General features: G+C 37.2%; 1 protein-coding gene and 1 pseudogene across 1 annotated transcript in view; both read right to left on the bottom strand.

Annotated features, from left to right (window-relative positions):
• SCHIP1 (schwannomin interacting protein 1) overlaps nt 1–13,233 on the bottom strand; it is a 781,396-nt gene that overhangs the window by 630,220 nt on the left and 137,943 nt on the right.
• On the bottom strand, nt 2,600–3,642 carry LOC127557821 (creatine kinase B-type-like; annotated as a pseudogene).

Genomic DNA, 13,233 nt, shown 5'->3' with positions numbered 1-13,233 from the left:
CCATCTGCACCTAGAATGAGAACTGTGGGAACTGAATGTGGATGACAACATAACATCCTCACTCTTTATGTTGTTGTTCACTTGCATTTTATTTTCTTTCTCATTATTTCCCTTTCTGATCTGCTTTTTTCTTGTGTAGCATGATAATTGTGGAAATATATATAGAAGAATTGCCCATGTTTAACATATTATTGGATTACTTGTTATCTAGGAGAAAGAGGTGGGGAGGGAGAAAAAATAGAATATAAGGTTTTGCAAGGGTTAATGTTGAAAACTATCTCTGCATGTATTTCAAAAAGAAAAAAATATGCTTTATAAAAAGGGGGGAAAAGAAATGCGCTGTGGATGTCCATAATGTTGATTCAAGTTTCCAAATCTAGTCCTACATCCATCACATCATATTCTCACTTAAAACACAGAAGAACAAAGGGATTCAAGTAAGAATATGAAGGAGGCTCCCGTACCATATCTTGCTCTCTACAATCGTTACAATCTTATTGGAACTAAATATATCTCAATGTTACACAAAGAAAGCTTAAAACCTGACCTAAATGCTCTATTACAGAATTACATGTTGGATCGAGCACCTTGCTACTCAATTTTATTAAGAAATGTAGTCCTCTTCTTTCTACAAACCCTTGTTATGCCCCTTTCTTTATGGCTTATTTAAGGACTTCACATAGAGTGCTTTAAAAAAACATACCTGGTGAACTTGGATATTATTTTGAGCACAAACAATGGTATAGCGTAAATGTTTTCTCTAACATGCAGCTGAAGGACAGGGGCAAGGAAGGGTCTGGATTGATTGGCTCATGCTTCTCATCTATTAATAATTAGGCAAGAAACAAGGAAGTGGAAGTATTCAAAGTTTTCCCCTCTTAGAATGCATTCTCACTGTCACTTTCTTATTTCCTTTCCTCTGGATACAGAGTGTTACAGGAAACATTTTTCCCTTCACAAGAACGTGCCAGCTGCCCTTTCTGACAATCCTTTCATTGCAGGGAGCTGGGGGAGAAGGCCTACCATGAATTAAAGGAACAACTTTCTACATTCTATGAAATCCTATTGAACAGAAGGTCAATGACTACCCAGAACATTCTGAACAGCTGCTCAACTGACAATTTGGAGGATTGATTTCAGCATTTGGCAATTTAAGCTAACTATATGGAAGTACCACAATACAATTGGCAGAGGGTTTTTTTTTTGAGAGACAGAGAGACAGAGAGACAGAGAGAGAGAGAGAGAGAGAGAGAGAGAGAGAGAGAGAGAGAGAGAGAGAGAGAGAGAGAGAGAGAGAGAGAGAGAGGAGAGAGAGAGAGAGAGAGAGAGAGAGAGAGAGACAGAGACACAGAGAGAGAGAGACACAGAGAGAGAGAGACAGAGACTGACTGGGTGAGTGTGGAGTGTGTGAACAAGAGAGATAGTGAGACAGAGAAAGAGACAAAGACAAGGAGATGAAGACAGATATAGAGGCAGAGTTGGCAGAGAGGCGTTTTATTCATTAGGCCCTTCCTTCTGTACACTGAACTGCCTTTGATCTAGGACCAGAATTGCATAGATTTGGGGATATCCAGATCAGAAAACTCCCTCCACTGCTGCAGATTGGCTATTCGTCTCCTCCTCTTCATTTGAGAGAGTTACTTGGGTGGCTGGGAAATTGCCTGCCTTGCCTCTAGTCACAGAGCCAGTGTGTTTCAGAGGCGGACTTGGATGCAGGCCTTTCACTCTTCAAGGCTGACCTATCATATGTTGCACCATGCTGTCTTGAATGATACTTCACAGCTTCCAAAATTTTAGTTTTGTAGAATTTGATATGAACAATTTCTGCCTTTATTTGTTCTTTCCACCATTTCCCTCAATTCCATTTCTCTTCAGAAGAACAAAAAAGCCCCACAAATGTAAAAGAAATTTCAAAACTCCTCTTCTAGTCTTCAGGTGTCCCCTGTTTCCCACCTGCAGTCATCATCCTCTGCTTCTGTTTTCTTTTTTTACATTAAATTGATATCTTATAAGGAGGCAGGAAGTTTGGTACTTATTGATTTCGTAGGCTTGTATAGAGTCACCTCTTCAGCCCATTTATAGACAACGCAGCATCAAAGCCTTTCTCTGACATTTATTACTTAGATGTCCCTGGATAAGCCACCATCTGTAAAAGGACAATTGGATTCGATGGCCAATGAGGTCCCTTCCAGAGCCTCAGCCAGCTAAACAGTTCATTGTGATAGAGGGCTGGTCCTATACTCAGGAAGATCGGTGTGACCCTAGGGCAAGCCTCTTAACTCCATACTGCCTCAGCTATAAAGTGGGGATAATAATAGAACTTATTTCCCAGAGTTGTTGTGAGAATCAAATGAGATGATATTTTTTCAGACCAGAAGAATAATTTGTCATTTCAGCATTCAGCAACATTTCAGCCATTAAAAAAATCTCTAATGTCAAAGGAAGGAAGGAAGACTTCTCTACAACATGATTAGGTGGGTTGCATCCAAAGTCTCCCAGGGAGCCACAGGTGGGAAGGTTGGTGGTTATTCATTCATCCAATAAATTAGGAAGCACAGAACACAGGGGGCCAACTGCTCATTTCTGGGCTGGAAAAAAGTCATTGAAGGGCTGGCAAAAAGTCATCGATGGGTTGGCCCTGCTCCTAATGCTTCTCCATTTCAATGAACAATTTCACACCATGTATCACCATTTGCACCAGCTCCACCTCTGAGAAGCCTAATTGTTCAGGACTGCAGATGTCAAAGGCACCACCCACAACTGTTGGATCCCCCTTTTCTGGAGCCTCAGCTTCTTTAACACTTCACAGTAGTTGTCATGGTGGCCCAGTTGGAGAAGTTTGATATAAACACTTGCTCATAAGTTTGAGCCTAAATTGTAAGAGAGTCAGGATGTAACCCAATCGGGGGTTCCACAGATCTTGTAGCCCTTGATCTTACTAGGGTTTTCAATTTGGGTGAGTCCCATGAAGAAATGTGTGAGCACCTTCATGCTACTTTTCTTCTGCATAGAGATAATTCTCAGGTGATCTTCCTCGCTGATTCACACCAGAAAGATCTTGTTATTGTGCCAAGGGCCCAGAATTGGACCATTCCAGATGCCAAAAGGAGTAGAAATGCAGACTTGTTGAAGAGGAGGTGGTCATCAATCAGCTGCTATTGTTGCTGTTCAGTTATGTTCTTCAAAACATAGCATTTCCCATTCAGTGTACCTTTTAGGCTGGCCAGTGCTTCCAAAGGGAGCTTCTCTCTGGCACGGTGCTCACCCAGCTACAAGATGGGGACAAGTAGAACCTTTGAATGCTCTCACTAGTTCAAACCTGAGAACTCAACACATAGGATCCAGGTCATCACCACCCTGAAGATTGACAAGGTTAAGATCAGTCTTATTCACATTCGAAGGCTTGTAGTCTCCATGTGGTTCCTCAATGATAGGATCAAACTAGCTCTTTTCATCTCCAATCACTTAGCCCACAGTCATGATGAATGGATGCCCTGGGTTTTCCACACCAGTGTGGATGACACCATCTAGGATAAAATCTCTGAGGGCAGCTTCATCTCAGAATTTTTCATAGAGTTCTGGCATCAGCACCTTAGCCATGTGGTCATTGGGTGAGGGGCAGTGGCTACTGGAGAATGGCATGATGGCAGGAGGCAAGGATCCTCTAAGGCAATCACAAAAGGGGAGAGATTTGGAAGATGCTTCTGCTGTTACCATCGTTGCTGGTGAGCTGTGATCCCAGACTCACAGCTTTTCTGAGCTCAGTCACTGAGTCCCAAATGAGATAATATTCTAAAGAGCTCAGAAAGTACCTGAGATGATAGGCACTCGATACACACTTATTTCCTTCCTTCCAGCTCCTGATCTGTGATCCTATTCTCATCTCAGTGTACTATGGTGAATCCTCCTCATTGTATTCCTCTGTATAACTCTGCCTTCTTTGAATTTAGGTTAAGCCACTCTGTGAACCTGATCTTGAATTATTCAAGTGCAACAAAGACAGAAGTTCACACTTATTTTCTATCCGTCCTTCACAAATAAATTTGTGCTGTGAAAATTTAGGATTTATCCAGAACTATGACAAAACAACCACTGTGTAATTTTTCTAAAGCACCATAGATCAACAGTAACAGATTTACTACCAGCACCCAATGTTTTCCGGTGTCCTTAGACCTGTCTGTCATTCCAAGATACACAGGCAGTAAATGGTTGGCAGGATTGTGAACGCAGAATTTCACCCTTTGGTTTGCCAGATTGGTCTTCCTGCTCCTGTCCCTGTAGGTTTTCCTCTTACATAAATATTGAAATACTAGTTAGAAAACTTATCACTTCCAGCCACTTAGGCAGCCATTGGAGCTGTCCAGCAATCAACCTGCCTCCTTGGCTTTCCTCTTCGAATATCCACCTTCCAATCTCACAGGATGTGTTCTTTGGACAGATTTGAAAGCTGGAACTCCCTCAAAATTGCTTTCCTCTACCATGCATGCATGTCTGAAAGCTAACCTTCTAACCCTAGGACTTAGCACTCTGACCATTTTCTTACCTGCATATCCCAGAATTATGTGTGGTCATTTAAAACAGAAATAATCTGCGATTTACTTCATTAATATCTCTGGGTAACAAAACCCACACCCCCTACATAAATTATAGTGTATATTTAGAATAATTTTATCGTAACTTCTGGGCAAGTCTTTTTAAAAAGCTAAAAAATTGGTTTTGACATTATTTGACTGTGAAATCATTCAATTATATATCATTGGGTATTTTTTTGGTATTTTTAATGAAAGTGTAATAAAAGCATTACAAAAGGGATTACTAATGTTTGTATAATTTGGGAAAGCAGAAGATGTGAAAATCTATACTAATTTTTACTTTGCATCATTAAACATGAAGTATTGATTATTTCTCTTTGCAACAAAATTTATGGCGCTGGCTGTGTTGCTATGTCCACATAAAGTGATTCTGATGTTTTGCCCTCAGACCCCAACGGCTATAAATGATGGTCCTTGGGTGACAGCTGGGATGTCGGGCTTCCAATCCACAGCCTTAAGAGATACATTTCACAGATTAGACTACAAGTGACCCAGCTGCAAACTCGAACTTCAGAAAATTAAATTGGAGAGAATCCAAACTTCTGTTGGAATAACTGTGTGAATTACAATGCCTCTATAAACCTTGCTATAATGTAAATGTACTTTCAAATTTACTGCCATTTCCCTTCTCCCCTGCTGTGAATTTGGACATTAATAGTCATCTCATATAACCCTCCCCTTGCCAAAAAAAGGCATTGAGAATAAAAAATACAAGATTCATTTTCCCCCTCTCTGAAGCAAAAAATCCAAATCCAAATCCCTTTTTTCTTTTACCATCATTTTTCAGGGAGACTATAAGTTTTGTTTATGTTTTATTCATTAATATTTTTATGGATGACAGATCTGTAAATTTCATAGAGCAAATTATGTTGCAACTGAACATGATTTTCTTTGGTGGGAAAATCTAATAGTGTATCAGCAACTCATTTAAAGGCTTCCTCCAACTAAGTTATGGGTAAATAAGACACGTGAGGGGGTGACAGTTGACTTTAGAAGGTGTTCTCATCTCTTTCCAGCACACTCATTCTTCAAGGTACAGGACAAAATCCCTATGTGACTACACCAGGATGTGAATTCTTATTCGCTATCTCCATAGAATCATCTTTGGTTTTTGCTACTTTGTCTCAAGCATAGAAATCATTTCACTATATAGAAATAATGATGGGGTGATCAGAGTTGTTTCAATATCATCATTTCTTTTCTTCTTGCCTTCCAAGCAAGGAATTTTTATAGAACAGATAAGATACCATTCTCTTACTCTCATAAGGACAAGGCTAATATCTGGATTTGTTTAACCAGACACAAAATGAAAATAGATTCAGATCAAGAACCAAGGCATAGGTCTCTAAGTTATTCAATCTAGACAACTGAAAGCTTCTGTCAGTGAGTGCCTTGCAATAGGACTTAGAACTATCATGTGAATATGACTCCTGTCTATTACCTGCACCATTTCTTGGTAGACTCACCTTAGGTTTCTTCCTCTCTTCAATTCATTCAAATCAGCCTAGTATTTAAGGCCCTATATACACTAGCCTTGTCCTATGGTCCCAACATCATCTTACTACTCTCTGCATGTCCCCTAAATCCCAGCTAAACTCGACAATTAGCTGTTGTCTGAAATTAAAATTCCACTTCCAACTTTAGAACATAGTTTCATAAAAAATGAGTCTCAGTCTAAGATTTCCTTACTCTTCCATTGACCACATCAATCTGTTTTTTGTGGGTTGAGATAAAACTTCTTGGAAGTTGGTAGGGATCATAACCTTTTACTCTACCCATTGCTGCTGCTTCTCTCCCTCCTCCTCCCCTTCCTCTCATTCCCTTTTTTTCCTCCTCTTCCTTTTCCTTCTATTCTGCCTCCTCCTCCTCTTCTTCTTCCTCTCTGTCTCTGTCTCTTCTCTCTCTTCTCTCTTCCTGTCTCTCTATCTCTGTACACAGAGTAATACTAAGTAGTTATGGCTCAAATGCATAAAGCACACTACCAATACATGTTGGCTATTAGATTGATTGGTGATATTTTTAAAACATGTGAATGAATTAAATGAGAAATATGCCTTTAAAACTTTAATAAGCCCTATAAATGTGTAGCTGCAGTCATATTAAATATGTGTCAGTAGTTTCAAATGGTATTTGGATAAATTGAAATTTCATAAAGCATAGATGCATAATTGAGAAAATATAGATTGAGAGAATATAGAGGAGGAAGTAAAATTTTCTGAAATTAAAAGAAAAAATAAATAGAGAAAAGATGATAGCATACCATGTCCTAGGGTGCTCTAGAGTGTAGCACTTGAAAGAATTTAGTAATAAATTTTGAAGTTCTCAAAGTGTGACCCATGGGATCATGGGAGAGTCTTTCAGGGAGTTTGCAGTCAAAACTATTTTCATAATAATATTAAGATGTTGCTAATATTCAAAATATTAATACATATAACCTACACAAGCAAAAGCTCTTGAGGGAGCATGCTAATTTCAACAATGTCAAACACCAACAATCTGAGAACTGTCAGTCTAGCTTTACAGATAAAGAAATTGAGTCTGATGTATTTTGAATGATTTGCCCAAGGTGACAAAGGTAATATCTGAAGATGAATTTGAAGACAAACATTTCTAACTCCAAGTTCTCTCTTCACTCCACTACAAATCTATGATCACAGGATCTCAGTTTTTAGATCTAATAAGGTTGAAAGATATCATCTAGGTTAATGGGGTCAGCTTTAAACAGAACTGAGTCCTTATGGGCTGCATGTTGACTTACTTTTGATACTTTTAGGAATGTCTGAGCTATGCATGATAGTTTAAAAATATATGTTTGTTTGTTTTTTTTTTAATGTAAGTTGTTGAATATGACCCACTCTACTCCTAATCAAACCTACCTCTACGTCAAAGGAAAATGGCAAAACAAAAGAAACGCATAATGTGATGTATTGACTAAGCTATGTATGTACCATTCTGTCCCCATTGTGTGCCACTTTTCATAGGAGAGGAGAGAAATAATAACATCCTAGGATCATAGATTTAGATATGCATTAAACCACAGAGGCCATCTAATCCAACTCATACGTTTTTAGATGGAGACATTGGCATCCAGAGTGATTTGCCCAAGAACACACAGGCAATAAATGGCAGGCAAAACTCCTCAAAACTACCTTCTCTTCTAAGAAAGAAAAACAGAAAAAAACATGCCATATGAAGACCACTTCTGACAATGTATACAGTATTCTGGTGTAATACCTTTTTATTACTCCAAAACTAATTGCCAGAAAACTCAAAACTTTGTTCATCATAGTAAACGTTGATTGGATAACTACTGAGCCCATAACACTATATGTAGTAATTCATAAGGTGCTGGAATAGGAAGACACATATCATCTATAATGCATTATATTTAAAGAGGCAATTACAATATTGTCAAACACCACCTGATACCCAAATTTAGGAGGGTCCCATATATTTAGGAATTGAAGCTCAAGGAAAGGAAGCATGGCATTTTATAAGGAATTAATAGTCTCAAGCGCTAGGTTCCCATATCTCAAAAATATCAATGAAGGTAGTTACAAGCCTTAATAGACCTTGGAAATCAATTAGGCACAATTTTCTGTTGAACTAATAATTTATGATAATTACAAATTCATTAGAACAGAATTTACAGCGGGCTTTCCTGATATCTGAGGCAATGTGCATTCTCAAGGTCAAATGTGTCATCTTCTCTGTTCATGAAGTCAACTAAACCCCACCCAAAGTCTTATTTGAATGATTCACAAAGCATCCCATTACTTCAACCTGGATCATTTAGAGTTTTTTTTTTTTTTTACCCTGTTAACTCAAAGACATAAACCTAACAGCCTTGTGCTATCTCATTAAGCCTCCTGACTTTAGCATCTGTCTGGTATTAACTGAAATCAATCTAATGTATGTGCTTAAATGGCCCTTGTTCACCTTTCCCTCCAATTAGCAAATAAAGGCAAATCCAGCACATGTAAGCACCCTCTTTCCCTTCTCTATTCCTGATGCACAAACTTCCATTTAGTGTTTATTTGAACTGATACTTTTTGAATCCTTTGATCTGTAAAATAAAGAATACTTTTAATTGCAGAGTTGCCAAAGCACTTTTCCAATTTCCAAAAATTTATTATTTGAGGCCTCTGGGGAAGTATGTGTCCCAAGAATACAATCTATCTAGCAAAAATCCATGTCGTATCCCAAGAATACAATGCAACCAGCAAAAACTGCATGTTAAAACTTGTTGCCAATATCAACCAGCATATCTCTTTTTCTCCAATGAAATAAACTTTGAAATAGTCTGGGATGTCCCTCTCTTTTGCTGCTTTATTTTAGATGCCCTGAGTATTTTCTAGTTATTGACAGTCATTCAAGTCCAAAATCTTTTTCTTGGCCTTTAAAGCTTCACTCCAGCTCTTTGGGTTTCTCATTAATTCTATTAATGCACTCTATTGAAATCAAACTGGCTTGCTATTAAGTCTAACTCCAACTCCACTTGCTGTAGTCTTTCAACTACTTGTAGACTATTAGCATGGCCCAAATCAAGTTTTCTCTTCTCCAAGTTAAATGTGCCTTATTCCTTTAAGTAATGCTCATGTACGTCAAAGACTCAAAGTCCTTTACTATCCTTGTTGTTTTCCATTTTCCCTCCATCTTATTGATGTCTTTTCTAATCTGTAGTGCTCACAACTGCACATGATATTCCCAATAAGGTCTGACAGAAACAGAGTACAGAGTAACTACTCAGTCCCTATTCCCCAAAGCTACATAGTTCAAGATTGCATTAACCCTTTTTGATCTCCATAATGTTGGATCATACTCAGGAACACTAAAATCTCCATTTTTATAGGGGAAAAAACTATCCAATCATACTTTTCCTATTTTATACCCATGAAGTTGATTTTTTTTTACTCATGTGCAAAACTTTCTATTTATCAGTAATGAGTTTTGTGTTATTATGTTACCCTACTAATATCTTTTTGTATTCTTAGTATCATCCACTGTGTTACTTATCCTACCTAACTTGTTGCAAATTGGATACAATATATATGCCTTTATCCAAGACATTGATAAAAATGTTAAACATTGCAGGGCCAAGCATAGATCCCTGGGGTACTCTACGGGAGACCTGCCATTTACAAAACTCTGAACCAAAATATCTGACCATTCTGAATTCATTTGATCATATTATAATTTAGCCCAAATGTCTCCATTTTCTCTACAAGAAGACTATGAGATATTTTATCAAAATATTTGCTAAATATAAGAAAATTATATGGCTATAGTTCCCTTCATTCTTCCTAATATTCTTTTCATATACTACTATAGTAATCCTCTCAAAAAAGAAAAGAAGTTCATGACATGTTTATGACGAAGCCATCCTGGCTCCTTGTAGTTTTATGTATGTCTCTTTCTCAATGTTTGCTAATCATCCCATTACTGATCTCCTCCAGTACTCTCTTGGGAAAAGCAGTTAAGCCTATTGAACTACAATTGACTAATTCTGATCTCTTCTCATTATTGTCAATCAAGATAACTTTTTCCTTTCCCCGAATTGGTAGTTTCTCTCTCATTTTCATCATTTAAAACTCTCAGAAAATGGCTTAGAAAGTACATCTGCCAGTTCTTTTAAGATTTAATAATTTTGTTCATCTGGCCCAGGTAAATTGGGGATTCAAATATGGAAGCTCCTTACTTATCTTGACTATCAACTCATTGTTGGGCATTTTTATGTCATTTCCAGAGCCATTCTTTTCAGAGAAAATACAAATAAGACTGAAGCAGTTTTCCAGTTTTTATCATCCTACCTCATCAAGCAGAGGTGTTCCCAAGTGGTGATCCTCCTCCTTCTCCCAATATATGTAAATATACAGTTATACACACATCTATATCTATATTTATCTATCTATAAATATAGATAGATACGTAGATAGATAGATAGATAATTTCATTTTAAAATCAACCCTATTTGGTAACTCCCCTGGTTATTCATTTTAGTGTCCTCTGCCAAATCCAATTTTGCCTCCCCAATGGAACTGTTTTATCTTTATTTTCTCAGAATTTCCTTCTTAATGGTCTCCTATCTCCCTGGATTGACTTCTCTGAAGTATTACATTCCATTAGTTCCTATTTATCTTTCCTCCAAATGCTTCAAAATCTGTTTTTTCCCAAATTGAGGGTGTATATCAGACTATCCCAAGATTTTTCTCCCCCATTATAAACTCTAGGATCAAATGATCACTTCACCTCAAGTTTCCCATCATTTCTATCCCAGAAATCAGTTCTTCCCTATTAATGAGATTAAAATCCAGAAGAGAATTTTCTCTTACTTTTTTGAAGAATGAAATTATATCTCAGACAAGCCAATAAACAAGTAGATGATCTCTTTGATCCTAGAAAGCTCTAGAAAATAGCTACATAATTAAAGTCCCACATCATGGCTCAGTGATAGGCTTGTGTGCTGTTCTTCAAACTCTTCTCTTTTCTTGAGTGTTTTTCTCATCTGACTACAAAATCAATTGATTTTTCAGCTTCACCCAAATATCGTCCATCATCCTTCCTCTTTTTTGGTCCCTTCATTTCTACACAAAAGGATATCTTTTTAATATGCCAATCCCCACCATTTTGAATTGTTTTTAATGAAATATACCTATCCAGAGTCATATTTGAATTCTGAGTTTTATTTCATCAAATCTCAATGATGCATATGGAGTCAATTAAGTTTCTCTCCCTTGAGTTATGAATGTTTTCTTTTGCTTGCCTAAACTTTGGACACTTATATGTAGAAACTTGAGACCATAAATTTTATTCTCATCTCCTTGGTTGTACATCATCTCCTATAAATTTCTAGGTGTCAAAATAGCTATTCTTCTTCCTTTTATGTGACCACTATCTGTAATATCTATTATGGATAGGCTGTATACAGGCAATATTCTCTACCCTTAGTCATTTTTTAATTAAAGTCCCTTTGATTAGATTTGTAAAACAAAACAAAACGAGCAAAAACCTGGCATATACATTCTTATCAGCCCATTTTAGGTTCATTTCATCTATGGCCAGAAATCTGTCAACTATATTTATAAGCTGCGGTGCACAAATCCAAATCTCATTTCTAGACACCACTTTCTAGTCAGCTATTCACTTCCAAAATTAATTTTTCTCTTTTGTATCCCTTCACTTCAATGGAGAAAAATAAGGAAAATATACCATATATTCTACAGTCTTCAGTTTCCTGGTGAAAGAAATGCATGAGAAAGCATATTGATAATGATAAATTCCAGCAAAAATAAGTGGCAATAATGATAATAACAATATTTTATATTTCTATAGCACTTTAAGTTTTGCAAACCATATCCTAAACTATCCTTGAGGTAGGTAAAGTAAGAATTACTTTTATTACCACATTAGAAAACTTAGGCTCTGAATGGTAAGGTGAGGGAAAGTTGTAAGGTCAATAATGCTTTATGAAGAATTAGATATGTTTGGTTTAGTACAATGGCTGGCACATTGTAAATGCTTCATAAATGTTTCTTGGCTTGCTTCTATAAATGGAAGCCATGGATTGAAGTAACAAAGAAGAGGATTTAAGTTTCAATTGATCCAAATAGTTAGGTTTGTCTCTAAGTGGGATGGATTCCTTCTGGAGGTTGTTTCCCCTTTTCTAGAAGACTTTCAGCAAACGTGAAATGAGATACTTGAGGAGGCTGTAATATTGGGTAGTTTCTGAGATTTTATGATTTTGTGACTTATCCATGATCACAGACTTCAAAACCAGAGTATTAACTATTACAGCATGATGTCCCCATTTCCTCCTAGATCCATCAGGAATATAGCCAAGCAATAGGGAAGGCCTTAAATGAGTACCAATTTGGGATCTCTACAGCCTCTTAGAGTCATGGGACTTCAAAGGTTTCCGCAGGTTGTTTCAACTTCAAGGAAGCTGTCAGGATTTATAATGATTTCAGTGACTCCCTGTAGAAAACCACTCAGATGCAATCACCTTCAGGCACCTTCCTCCAGAACCTCGGACAGCAGCCACGTGATCATTTAAAATCCTATCTTTTAACAAGTGTCCCTTAGCCCTGGAAACCTCCCTCTCAGTGGAGGGCTTATGATACGAGACATTTTGACATGTGGGGAAAAATGCCTTTGTGGCTATAACTCCATTTGTTTTTCTGTCTCCTTCCTTAATTCACATGCCTTCTCTTCTCTCATTCTCAAATTGATTTTCTGAGGCTAGCAACTCAATTGTTATTTCCCTCCCAATGTCAAATTTCCCTTCCATATTTACACAAAATCACTGAATTCAAATCCCGGAAGAAGCAAATGAACAGAAATTTAACTGAATTGCAGATTTATTCTTCCCCAGTGCACCCATTCTTAGCTCTCTCTTTCTAAACACTCTATCGCGCCTTCCATCTCAAGTTTGACACAGTGAGAATAAAAGGAATATGTCTAACTCTTAAAGGGGCATGTTGCTGAATTTAGATGAATGAAAAAAAAAACAGGAAAATCTATGCTATATATTTTTTTCTTTTTCTCCTTTCTTGCAGTCAAAGAAAATTTTTAAATAAGAGGAAATGAACAAGCTGTAAAAATTTCTCTAGAAAAGCCATTTACATAAAAGGAACTCTTCCTC

Source organism: Antechinus flavipes, chromosome 3, assembly GCF_016432865.1.
Source record: "Antechinus flavipes isolate AdamAnt ecotype Samford, QLD, Australia chromosome 3, AdamAnt_v2, whole genome shotgun sequence".
Lineage (NCBI taxonomy): Eukaryota > Metazoa > Chordata > Mammalia > Dasyuromorphia > Dasyuridae > Antechinus > Antechinus flavipes.
Note: the sequence above shows the minus strand (reverse complement) of the source record. Positions and strands in the feature narration are given on the sequence as shown.